The 14,448-nt window shown below is 35.0% G+C and overlaps 1 protein-coding gene across 12 annotated transcripts in view; it reads right to left on the bottom strand.

Annotated features, from left to right (window-relative positions):
- PKHD1 (PKHD1 ciliary IPT domain containing fibrocystin/polyductin) overlaps positions 1 to 14,448 on the bottom strand; it is a 478,342-nt gene that overhangs the window by 183,095 nt on the left and 280,799 nt on the right. The gene's annotated exons all lie outside the window — the stretch shown is intronic.

The following is a 14,448-nucleotide window of genomic DNA, read 5'->3' as shown; positions in this document are numbered from 1 at the left end:
GCCTTAAAGGTCAGGCTCCTCTTTTAGTCTCAAATCTACAATCAAAAAGAGATGAGGATTCTCACCAGCTTGGGCTTTAACATCTAAATGACCCTAAATGACAGTGGCCACTTCTGAGAGAAAGCTCTCAAGATAAGGCAATTCCTCTCTGGGTTTCCTTTTTCCAGCTACTTCAAGCTGCTCTGAACTGTAGCAAAAGGCATTTTCCAACCCGGATTAATTTAGATACCGGTGATGGAGGGAAATGGTTGCTGCTGCACTGCAGACATGCCGGGCGTTTTGGCATACGTGAACTCATCTCATCGAGTTCTTCCAACCTCTGATGGATTATTGTTGAGGTTCCCATGGGGGAACTGAGACAGAGAGGTTAGTCAACTTGTCAGAAATTACACAGCTAACAAGTGCTGAGCCTCGGCTTAGACTTAATAGGTACCATCCTAGGACATTTAGACATAGGGGAACAGGAAAGATGGGAAGGGAGGTTGCCATTACTTAGTGTGATGGTGGGCAATGGAGGGGAAACAGAATCTATTCCAGGTGCTGAAATCATCTTGGGAGATGGAAGAAAACTTTCATATACCAGAACTTATTTTCTTATAATGATTTGAGGACTACGGTACAAATGGATTCCATGAACCTCAAAGGTAAGGAAAAGGGAAAAGAACATTACATTATTTTATTAACTAAAGCTCTTTGATGGAATCAAGTATAAACCTAGTTTACACTTAAGCCCACTCTCTCAGCACGACTCCCCACACCTTGTAACTAAGCCAACACACACTGAATTATTTACCATTCCCTCCACACTCTTCCCTCTGCACTGGAGAGTCCCCAGGCTTCAATATCTCCACCATTGTCCTAACTCCTAATCATCCCTCAAACTTGGCTCCACTGTTATTTATTTCTAACAGCTTTCTATAATTTTGAATTAGATACTCTCTTTTGTGCATAAAAATGTCCACACCCATTGCTGCAGTAAATCTTCCCCAAGTGCTTGTCCTAAGGAAATAGTTTCCTTGACATGCTCAAAAGCTGAGTCACCTAAGTCCCTAAACAAGCCCAAAGTCAACTCTTCTGCCACCTCTTTGGGGATTATCATTTGTCAGCTAAGACTAGGTTAAGTGACCCTCAATGGGATGTCACAACATAACATGGCTTGTCTCTGTACTTCTAAACAATGCCCTAAGTGCCTTCCCCCAATGGCCTTCTGTTTACAGTGAGTGAATCGAGAGAAAGGACTGTGTATTGACAACAGGATTCACTTATATTTTATCATAGAAATGGTGAACCAGTTATTTTTACCAATCTTCTTCCTTGCAGAAAACAATTAGAAATAAAGAGAAATACTCCAGAGTAAAAAAATAAAATAAAATAAATAAAAAAATAAGACCCATTTCACCTACATTGGAATAATCCTAAGTACCTAGGTGCCTAGCATCATTGCTGCAGAGTAAATAAAGCAAAAATTAACAGAATCATAAGGAAACTAGATATAATAGCAGTGGAAAGTGAAACATAACAACTCACCGAATAAACAAAAAGCAGTGAGCATGCAGCAGTTTTGAATAATATGATTGGCAAATCTCACCTAATAGAGATGAAAAACTGAACCCACGAAGAATATGTCTCATCTTCGGACATGCACAAGAGAGTCACAAATACTGATCCTATGGTGACCGTAAAGCAAGTTTAACAAATTTAAAAGGACTGGAATCATATAGCATGAGCTTGCTGACCATAGTACAATCAAGATATGCAATTCTTATCAATAAAGGTTTATAAAATGATCTACATTGGAATAAAGACTTCCAATTTATCTAGAAATACCATTAAGAGAGTGAAGAAGCAAGCCACAGAGTGGGCCAAAACATTTGCAATAATATAACCAACAGAAGGTATTTTCTACAATATATAAATGATATCAATAAATCAATATGAAACAGATAATGCACCATTTAAAAAAGGGCAAGAGAATATTTTTTCATAAAATAAGATCTCAAATAGACAATAAAAAATTTTAAAGTGCTCAGTCACATTAAAGATGAGAGAAATGCCAATCAAACAATAATGAGATCCCACGACATACCCAGTATAATGGACTTCTATTTAATTTAGCTGTGTATTTTTTATCTCATAAACTTTCCTGAATATGCACATCATATTTCACAGTAAGTAAAACTTTATTTATTATTATGTTTCAAGGACACTCATCAATAAGTATTTGTTGATCAAGAGAATAGAAACTGACCAAATTATATTTGTTTTACTGCTTCTCCATCCCATTATTATATTTACAGCTTTATTGAGATACAACTGATATGCAAAAAAACTGCATGTATTTAATGTATACTGACTAAAATTTTAGACATATCTTTTTCAGATCCTTTTCATTGAATCCAAAGCAACAAACTGTTTCTAAATAATTTGTATTTCTACCCAAGTAAATGAAACTCCATAAAATACCATGATGGCACATGAAAGATAGGTTAAGAAATTACCACCCAAAATCAATTCTGCACATTTTCTTTTCTCCTCTGAAGTAGGTTATATGGTGATGACTTTGGAAGTTGAGCTTCTAACTGGAGCACAACTATTTTTCTCATGTCTTGCTATAGCTATTTTCTTCAGAGAAGAGCCTCTAGAACATTCTTACTATCAAACCCAACTGCCAAATAGTGCTAAACCAATTAAATTGTGAAGTAGATTTTATTATGAATTAGCTTTTAATTTCTAGTGTCAATTTGACCCACCTATCCCTAAAACACTCCTCCCCCATAAAATCAAACCTGGGTGAAAAAAAAAACAAAAAATTAAAAATTAAAACAAAAACAAAACGCAGGAGAGAGGGGTTTTCAGTCCAAGGAGATAATGAATAATCATAACAGTAACTAGTAGGCACAATCAAATGAGAATCTCTAACTCCTGTGAGAGTGATTGTATCCAGACTGATAAATTATTGTCATTGAGGCCTGTAATTTTATCAAAGTCTGATAGAATATTAAAGTAAAAGTTAATATATAATTTATTCATTCACATACTGGAAAAATGTATAAAAACCCTTAAAACTTTATAAACGAGGGTGGGCTTATTCACTCCTGTAAGCCTTGGTTTTTGCCACTAGAAAATGGGCTTACATGTACTGAGAGTTAAAAGATGTATTACATGTTAATGATACATGGCCCAGTGTCTACATATAATAGAAAATGTTTGAAGCACTTTTATAAAGGTTGGCTCCTAGTAGTAATAATAGTAAAAAATAGTAGTAGTAACAATGGGGAAATGACACATTTTAAAATTAACATTTAAACTTAGAAATTAAGAAAAAGAAGGCAAGCCCTCCCCAATTAGAAATGTTCTGTTTCTAAAGTGCTAGAAAGTAGACATTTTAATGGTTAAAAATATTAGGTGGTTACTTATTTGAATGTCCAGCCCAAGGAACTGTAGCAAATACAATTAAATTTATCTTAAACTCAAATATTCTGGTAATAGATTGCTAAACAAGAAAACAAGTTACTCATTCATTCAGTCACCTGTGTGCCTAAAATAATTTGTTTTTCATGCAAAAATAATTAAATAGGGGCACCTCGGTGGCTCAGTGGTTTAAGCCTTTGCCTTTGGCTCAGGTCCTGATCCCAGGGTCCTGAAATCAAGCCCCGAAGCAGGCTCTCTTCTCAGCAGGGACCCTGCTTCTCCCTCTCTCTCTGCCTGCCTCTTTAACTACTTGTGATCTCTCTCTCTCTCTGTCAAATAAATAAGTTAAATCTTAAAATTAATTAATTAATTAATACTTAAGGGTTATTTTATTATATAATTCACTATTTAAATCATTTAAAAATAACAAATATATAAGGCATTTTATATTATTATAACAGAAGTTCAAAAATCCAAAATATAGTTTGGGAACATTGACTTAGAAAATATTAAAATATTAAAGGAAGGTGGCTACTGTTTAGTAGAAACTGGTAGCCTGACAAAACAAAAGAATCATTTCTTGTGTTAGTGTTTTACTTTAAAATACATATATATTTAAATATAAAGTGATGTTTATCTGTCGAGAACTAATATCCACCTGAAATAAAGAGATATTTTGGTGCTTAATTTCATTTTGAGATACGTATTAAACATTGATGGTCAGTTTGCTTCAAGACTCACAGAAACGGAGTTTAATGTTTTCCTGAATCTGTAGAGAACAAAGCTTTTATGCTTTTGTCCTTTTAGTTAAATAAGTACAATATTTAAAAGAACATCCCTTTTGTGCCACTTTTTTATTTCATCAGCTAACACATAGTTTAACTAGAGAACTGCCACTAAGCAGAAACTGATTTGTTGACTGATGATTCATATTAGCTAATGTATAAATGATCTATTGTGCAGACATCTATGTATACTTGTAACCATATTTACACATTAAATGTGCTCATTTTTTTATGATTTTTCTAACCATAGTTAAGCTTGAAGGAGGATATATATTTTTTAATTTAATATATTATTTTTAAACATCACTACATGATTCTCTCTGGCTACCCAATGAGTCTAACTACTGGGTATTGTGGCTTTAGGCTAGAGGATATGTTTTAATCTACACTTTTCTCTGGTTTGTCTCCTTTTTATTACTTAATCATCCAATGAGCCTTACAGAACTGTCAGTTTGGAAGGCAATAAACTGTGTATGGATTTTTCTTCTTTAGGATTGAGAAAGCCCCAATCATGGAAGCAATGAAAGAAACTTCCATACACCTAGTACTTCATTTCCTGACAATCAAAGTCATGTGCTAATGATGACCTTAGGCTCCTGGCTACAAATGTGAGACAGGGCTGACAAATACCCATCACTAGCTCTGCAAAACAATATGTGACAACTTTTAGGATAAAAACCCTGTTCTTAGCATAATTACTGAGCAACTAGGCAGCATGTCATGTGACCTGGTTGTGACAGGCCAAACAAACAATGAACTGCCATGTCCTCAGGGAAATTGATGTACAGGGCATGTCCTTGCTTACCTAGGGATCAAGGAGGGTTCTATTAACTTTTAAAGACACTAATTATTACTGGTAATCCCTCTCTGAAATCCACCTACAAACTGTCAGAACAGAGGTGTCCATTTGCAATTTGAGAACCATGAAATTAAAATACTCTCTCCTGGGGTACCTAGGTAGCTCAGTTGGTTAAACATCTGACTCTAGATTTGTGCTCAGGTCAGAGTCTCAGGGTCATGTAATTGAGCGCCATGTTGGGCTCTGTACTGGGCGTGAAGTCTGCTTAAAATTTTCTCTCTGTCCCTTTCCATTCTGGCACTCTTTCTCTATAAATAAATAAATAAATAAATATGCAAGTGAGCAAATTTCTCCATTGAGTTGAACATTTGGATGAATAACATGTTAACATTATTGATATCTAAAATAACAAAGACCACATTTTAAGGTATAAGAACGATGTCTCCTCTAAGAAGAGACACTGATGAAAAAGATGAGTTCAAACAGCTATTCAAGGTCAAAGAAATAAAAAATTTAAAGCAATCAGGAAACCAATGTTTATTAAACAGGCTTTGAGTTGGGCATTTTTGTGAGTTTTCTTCTCCTAGACTGACTAAAAATAGAAAATACTTTGAATTGGCAAAATATCATCAACTTTTCCAACATGTCTCACCACTATTTTATACCTTTCATTCGGGGCAAAACCATTGCAGTCATTTCCAAATTAACATTATAATTCCTTCCTTACAGATGTAGACATTTAAGTCTAGGGATACTGAATATGTTACAAGAAAAAGACATTGAGCTAAAAGACAGATCTATCCATCCATTTATGTATACACTAATCAGTCACACAGCACAGTATCAGAAGCCTACTACGCACTAGGTACATAGGTTACGAAATGTCTGAAGAATCCTATTATCTAAAACACAGAAGGAATTCGTGAAAATATACCATTTCATAAAAACAAAATGAATGTAATAATAAAAATATGGACTATTGAATGGACCAGAAAAAAAGACAGTGAAACCTAGTGAATGGAGTGAGGAAGTACTCACAGTAAAGATAGTCCTTTGGCACTGGCTTCTAGTCTGAGTATTTAAGGTACCTAAAATAGCCTCTGATCCTGGTCCTGGTCTTTATCAGCTAGGAGTCCTGGAAACAAATCATTAATCCCTCTGGAGCTCAATTTCCTTATCCAGGCAATGAGACAGATGATTCACAAAATCACTGAAGTATGTGATATTACTGTTATAAATCTACTATTAAAGAATTTTCCAGAAGTTATGAAACAAGTTGCTTAACTAGAATTATAATACAGGTGTCCAGAATTGCCATATTTATGAGAATCTTCAACTAACTTCTGTTTTGTTAAAGTTATACTCATGAGATTATGAAAAAGTAACAACTTTCAGCACAGTTTGGGCTCATTTGTGTCTTTAATACTGTAATAAGCAACATTACATTGCTTAAATCCAGTCTTCTTCATGAAATTCATGTCTACTTCTCAGTGTTCTCCAGCAATTAGGCTGCCATTCTTCTTTACGACTGTGTAAAGCACATTCCCGCTCTGCCTTGGCTCTTTTGCACTAGATCTGCCTTCTGTTTGGAAACCAGCAGTCCAAATCTTTGCAAGTCTAGCTTTTTCTTGTATCTGGTTTGAGGTCACAGTGGCTTTTCAGAAAAGCTCTTATTAACTACCTAATCTATGGTGTGCAGATCCAACCTGGACTTTACTTTATTTCATTAAAAAGGAATCTTATCTGTCTTGCTTACTGCTAAGTACTCAAGTCCCAGGAAGAATTTTTGGCACTGAGCTGGCATTCAATGAAAGAGAAAGAAAGGGAAAGAAGCAGGAAGGGGACAGAGACAGGGACAAATCTATAAATAAAACCAGACAGTCATCGTATCAGAGAAATTATTTTCTCTTTAGTATTTACTAATTTGCCACATTTTCTCATCCAAAAGAAAGTTATTCATGAGCACATATAAAGGTTTCATGACATCACTCTTAATGTGGATAACTGTTCATTGTTAAACATGAGATTTAATATGTTCAGTTGTACTTAAGATTATATTAAAGCCAAAAAATGAAGTTGTTAATAGATAAATAGTATTGAACTCATTAAAAGTTACTGTCTCTCGGGGCGCCTGGGTGACTCAGTGGGTTAGGCCTCTGCCTTCAGCTTGAGTCGTGATCTCAGGGTCCTGGGATAGAGCCCTGTATCAGGTTCTCTGCTTAGCGGGAAGCCTGCTTCCCCTGCCCTCTCCGCCTGCCTCTCTGCCTACTTGTGATCTCTCTCTCTCTCTTTGTCAAATAAATAAATAAAATCTTAAAAAAAAAAAAAAAAGGTACTGTCCCTCAAATAATGGACATAATGGACTGAATTTTTTCTTTGTTTCACATGCAAAATAACATTTCGTATCAAAACTATATTAGATACCCATTATTAAAAACAAAACAAAACAAAACAAAAAGCCATAATATGATGGCTGGTTTCCCTTCTTACTTTGTTTGCTCTCCCCGCAATATCTTACGTTAACGACCACTCTCTCTTTCTTATAAATTCCCTCTTGTGTTTCAAGATATTACTTTTTTATCATTTAATTTTCCTTCTACCTGCACTGCTGTTTCTTTTCTATCCTCCTCCCTGAACTCAGCTTCCCCTACCACTCTTAAAAGGTCAGTGCTCCCCCAAATTTTAGCCACTTACACATTCCATTGAAATCTCATTTTGAGGTATATGCATCTATGTATTCAACAAACAACAAACAACACATAGGCTGGCTTCCTATGTGCCTGACACTATTCAAGCACTTTAATAAATGCTCATTCATTTAATTCTCATAAAACTCCATAAAATAAGAACTATTATTCTTCCCATTTTGGAGATAAGGAAACTGAGACAGAGATAGATCCTGTAACTTATCTATAGTCACTCAGCTAACAAGTGGTAGAAAGGTAATTCATCCTGGCAGTACCATAGACCCAGATCTCCCAACCTGAAATGTGGGATGTATTCTAAACACCTTCTCACCTCACATCAAAATTGCCATTAGGTTGTTCATACCCTTAGTATTTCTGCAATTCATTCCTTCTCTTCAATTCCAGTGCTTTAGTTCAATTCCTTTGTTCTCCTGGAACACAATGGCTTCTCACATTTCACTGTGCCCCTTCCAATACACCACCCACTCTGCCAGGAGTGATCTTTCCAAGACCAAATTTAAGTATGACACTTCCCTACCTAAAACTATCCAGTGACTACCCACTCACTGCCTTCACGATGAAATCTAAACCCCTTAACCTAATGTATGAAGCCAAGAAGCTTCTCCAGCTAACACAATTCCATAAGTCCTGCAATTCAGACTATTCCTACAACTTCCTGAGGGTATAATGTATTTCCACAAAGATGTGTCTTTCCAGATCTCTTCCTCTATCTCTACACTCCCTCCAGGTTGGAAGATGGGGCTCCTCTAATTATGTTTTTCCTTGTTTGACCCCACTATTTTACTGAGACATCTCTTGCAAACTAGGATTGGTGACTAGTATTTCTGTACATCCAAGTTCTCCCATAGTACTTGGCAAACAATAGGCAATGAGTAAACACATGATGAAGGAAAGAATGGATACACAAATGAAATACTTTAAGCTTATCCCAAGTGTGTTATCAAGTTAATGTGACGATCACTGAATGATGAATGAGAATGAGTTTGGCATATGTGATGCAGCTATAACCCTCTGAGCAAAGCTTTGATCTTAAACATCCCTTCTAATTCTATAGCATTCTCCCCTTCCACTCTACTTTCTACTCTACTAAAAGTCGGTTGGTACCTTTTGCCAGCACCAGCTGACTTAAAAGCAGAACCACAAAATATAATTCTACAATGTTAGGACTTGGATTGGATGGCATCAGACAGCAGACATACTCTGGCAGTGCTCTGTGCCAAGGTCCACATCTATTAAGTCTGTTTACTAACCAGTCTTATTATTTATTTCATGTTGGTATTTCTTTTAGGGTGTGGTAGAATTAGACGGAAGGGATGAAAGTCTTCCTTCAGGCATGATACACATAAAATTGGGCAGATGGGCCCTAGTAATCAACCTTGTCCATGGAACACATGGACAAAGCAGGGAGAAAAATAATACACCATTGTCTACTAATAGGTAAAAATAAAGTTGGGAATGGACAAATTTTAAAATAAGATTTGAAATGTATAAATCAAAAATGGAAAATTTCTGTGTCACTTCCCTTGAAAGATATATTTTTTCAGGCAAAAAGTTTTTATTATAGTGATAAGTGAACACAGAAGCCTAAAAAACAACTTAAAAGTAGAAGACTAATCTTAGCAATAGGTGTCAACCTAAAATACATTTTCTAGTCAAAAGAACAAAGTTCAGTTTTATTAAGTATTTATATCAGTTAGCTGAATGAGGATTTTATAGACTATTAAATAAATGAACAAATTATATTAATCTGGGAGGAAAAATCAGAACCTAAAAGGATTTCCCCACTGTGAAAAAAATTGATCAAAATGATAAAATAAAGAAATAAATAAAAAGTATCACACTTACACCCCCTAAAACTCAGGGAAAAACAAAATAATCCTTACTCAAGTGTACAATGTAGTGATATGAAATGCAAAGGCAGCACATATAAAAAGAATAGGAATTAGATTTGACAACATACTTGGCAGGACCAATAGCATGAAGGGTTGGACAGAGAAGTTAGTTTAATGTTTCATCATATTAATAAAAGGATGATATGTATTGAAGTTCATTTTAAACTTTGCCTGTCTTTCCTCTCTACTCAGTTCCCCAGAATGCTGCTGACCTGCATGTACAACATCAAGTTCTTCCTTACTCAGAGCTTCGGTTTAGCCGGATGATAGAACAAGAAAGAGATAAGGTAGAAAAGAAAGTGAGATCAAGGTATTTTTTCCCATAAGTCTTTCTCTGTACTGAGTCTCAGATACACAGAAGGTCATGGCACTGGCAATCACCTCCACACACACACACACACCGCTCCATCTCTAATTCTAGCAATGACTTCTTTTTTTTCACTCCTTTAAAGCAAGGGGTAGTAAGGATGTTCTGCTGTTACTAGCCCTTAGGGAAGCCTCCGTGCCATTTGGACTTTTGTGAATATTTCCTTCATTAACATCTCCTCAAATTGTCCAATTCTGTATGGCATCTATTTTTTTTCAAGCACCCTGACAGATAAACTTTCATCAAATACCTATTACATGGCAAGCACGTAAAAAGAACTGTTATATTTAATGGTTTTAACATCCCTCCAGGGAAGTTTCTATTTTGCCATATACTTTACTGATGAATAAATGGATGTGTCCAGAGGGTGATTAGCTTAAAGTCAAACATCAAGTAGGTGACCAAGCTGGATTGATCCCAAGCCATTCAACTTGGAGCCCATGCTCATCATTATACTCATTTTACTCTGTTCAGAGTAAGTCAGGGTCCACCCAGGAAAAGTTTTTTCCCTCTGGCTTCATACTCTCAGAGGAACTGAACAAAGTGGTGTTTAAAGGTGATGTTAGAGAGTATGAGGATCTCATAACTCTGAGATATGTGAAGTAAGTACAAATTTGTAAAATCTTTCTGAAAAGCAATTTAACAGCATGTATCAAGGACCTTAAAACATCTACTTATATGAATAGAGAAGAAATACAAAAAAAACCATAAAGCAAGTAACAAAATGACAATGAGCACATACCTATCAAGAATAACTATGAATGCAAATGAAATAACTGGTCCAATCAAAAGACATGGAGTGATGGAATGGTTAAAAAAGGAAGACCCAAGTACGCTACCTATAGGAGACTCATTTCAGACCTAAAGACACATGCTGGTCAAAAGTGAAGGGATAGAAAAACATTTACTGTGCAAATGGAGATGAAAAAAGCCAGGGTAGCAAAACAGACTTTTATAAAAGTCTATAACAAGACACAAAGAAGGATACTATATAATCATAAAGGGAACAATCCAACAAGAAGATGTAACAATTGTAAATATTTATGCACTCAACATGGAAGCATCCAAATACATAGAGAACTTATTAACAAATACAAAATAAGTAAGCAACAGTAGTAAAATAGTAGTAGAATTTTACACCCCATTTACATCAATGGATAGATCATCCAAACAACAAATCAAAAAGGAAACAATGGGTTTGAATGACACTTTAAATTCACAGATGGATCTAACAGATATATTCAAAATATCCTATTCTAAAACTGCAGAATATACATTCTTTTCAAGTGCAACATGGAACATTCTCCAGAACAGATCGCATATTAGGTCACAAATCAAGCTTCAACAAGTTCAAAAACTGCTAAGTCATACTATGCATCTTTTTCAACCATATTGCTATGAAACTAGAAATCAACCACAAGAAAAAATCTGGAAAAAGCACAAATACATAAATGTTGAATAACATTCTATTACTCAATAAATGGACCAACTGAGAAATTGAAAAGGAAATAAAAAAATACATGGAAACAAATGAAAATGAAAGCATAATGGTCCAAAATATTTGGGATGCAGCAAAAGCTATTCCAGGAGGGAAGTTTGTAGCAATACAGACCTATCTCAAGAGGCAAGAAAAATCTTAAATAAACAACTTAGTTTTACACCTAAAAGACACTAAAAAGATGAACAAACAGAACACAAAACCAGTAGGAGGAAGGATACAATAAAGATTAGAGCAGGAATTAACAAAACAGGAACTTAAAAAAAATGATAAAGCAGATCAATGAAACCAGGAGTTGGTTCTCTGAAAAGATCAACAAAATTGATGACTTTAAGCAGACTCTTCAAAAAAGAGAATGACTCAAATAAACAAAATCAGAAATTAAAGTGGAGATATAACAACCATTATAGAAGTACAAAGTAAAATAAGAGACTATTATGAAAAACTATAATTCTACTATATGCCAAAAAGTTGGACACACTAGAAGAAATGGATCAATTCCTGGAAAATATAACCTCCCAAAACTGAATGAGGAAGAAATAGAAAATTTGAACATATCAATTACCAACAATGAAATTGAAAAAGTCATCAAAAAAATCCTAACAAGCTAAAGTCCGGACTAGATCGCTTCACAGGTAGATCAAACATTTAAAGAGTAGATACCTATTCTTTTCAAACGATTCTGAAACAATAGAAGACAAAGGAAAGCTTCCAAATTTATTCTAAGAGGTCAGCATTACCCTGATACTAAAATCAGATAAAAGTACTACAGAAAAAGAGACTACAGGCCATTATCTCTGATGAACAGTGATGCAAAAATCCTCAACAAAATATTAGCAAACTGAATCCAGCCAAAAAAAAGAAAGAAAGAAAGAAAATCATTCATCATCATCCACTGGGATTTATTCCTGGGATGCAAGGATGGTTCAGTATTTGCAAATCAATCAGTGTGATACATCACATCAACAAAAGAAAGAATGAACATCATATGATCATTTCAATAGATGCAGAAAGAGCATTTGTCAAAATACAACATCCATTCATGATATAAGCTATCAACAACAAAGTAGGTTTAGAGGGAACAGACCTCAACATAATAAAGCCACAGATGAAAAAATCCACAGCTAGCATCATACTCAATGATGAAAAACTGACAGCTTTTCCCCTGAGGTCAGGAACAAGATAGTGATGTGCACTCTCACCACTTTTATTAAACACAGTATTGGAAGTCCTAGCCATAGCAATCAGAAAAAAAGAGAAATTTTAAAAGGTACCCAAATTGGTAAGGAAGAAGTAAAACTTTTACTATTTGTAGATGTCATGATACTATATATGGAAAACTCTAAGGATGCCACCAAAAAACTACTAGAACTGATAAATTAATTAGTAATATACCAGGATATAAAATCAATATACAAAATCCCATTGTATTTCTATATACTACTAATAAAGTCCAGAAGGAGAAATTAAGAAAATATTCCCATTTAATTGCACAAATAATAATGAAATACCTAGGAATAAACTTAATCAAGGAGGTAAAAGACCTATACTCTGAAAACTATGAAATCATAAGGAAAAAAATTACAAATGACACACAGCAATGGAAAGATAGCCCATGCTCATGGATTTAGAGAACAATTATTGTTAAAATGTCCATGTAACTCAAGGCACTCTCCACATTTCATGCAATCCTTATCAAAATACCAATAGTATTTTTCACAAAAGTAGAACAATTAATCTTAAAATTTGTATGGAACCACAAAAGACCCTGAATAGTCAAAGTAATCTTGAAAAAGAACAAAACTGGAGGTAACACAATCCCAGATTTCAAGATACACTACAAAGCCCTAGTAATAAAAAAAAAAAAAAAAAAAAAAAAAAAAGTATGGTACTGGCATAAAAACAGACACATCAATCAATGGAACAAAATAGAGAGTCCAGAAATAAACTCACAATTATATGGTCCATTAATCTTCAACAAAGCAGGAAAAGATTATGCAATGAGAAAAAGACAATATCTTCAACAAATGGTGTTGGGAAAACTGGACAGCTACATCCAGAAGAATGAAACCAGACTGCTTTCTTACACAGTACACAAAAATAAACTCAATAATGATTAGGGACCTAAATGTGAGACCTAACACCATAAAAAATCCTAAAAGAGAACAGAGGCAGCACCCTCTTCGACATTGACCATAGCAATATTTTCTAGATATGTCTCCTGTGGCAAGGGAAACAAAAGCAAAACTAAACTACTGGAATGACATCAAAATAAAAAGCTTCTGCATATCAAAGGAAATAGTCAACAGAACTAAAAGGCAACCTATTAATGGGGGGAGATATTTGCAAATGGCATATCTGACAAAAAGTTAATATCCAAAATATATAAAGAACCTAAAACACTCAATATTCCCCAAATGAACAATCCAATTAACAAACGGTCAGAAGACATGAACAGACATTTTTCTAAAACAAACAAACAAACAGATTCTTACCTAGACAGAACAAACTGGTGGTCACCAGAAGAGAGGTAGGTGGGGAGAGAGGTCAAACAAGTGAAGGGGGATTAAGAGCACACTTATCATGATGAGCGCTGACTAATGTATAGAATTGTTACATCACTAAATCATACACCTGAAAGTAATATAATACTGTTAGCTCTACTGGAATTAAAAATTTTTTTAATGTTTTGGAACTAGACAAAGGTCATCGTTGCACGACAATTGATAATTTGTTCCTTCTGAAAGAGTGGGCCATAGGTAAATTCTTGTACAAAGGACCAAAGGCCAGAATTGATCTGTGGCCTGGAGGAAGCCAGGAGCCCTGCCATGAGAGGCAACATGGGAACCATAGAGCCAGAAACATGGCCTGATGACAGTGGGTGGACAAAAGAATGACCCATCAAAGTCACCTCTGTCTGTGTTGTCCAAAGCTTGTATATAGGAAAAGCTTTATCAGTAAACTCACCCCCTTCCCTTAACCCTCTCT

Source organism: Mustela nigripes, chromosome 5, assembly GCF_022355385.1.
Source record: "Mustela nigripes isolate SB6536 chromosome 5, MUSNIG.SB6536, whole genome shotgun sequence".
Lineage (NCBI taxonomy): Eukaryota > Metazoa > Chordata > Mammalia > Carnivora > Mustelidae > Mustela > Mustela nigripes.
Note: the sequence above shows the minus strand (reverse complement) of the source record. Positions and strands in the feature narration are given on the sequence as shown.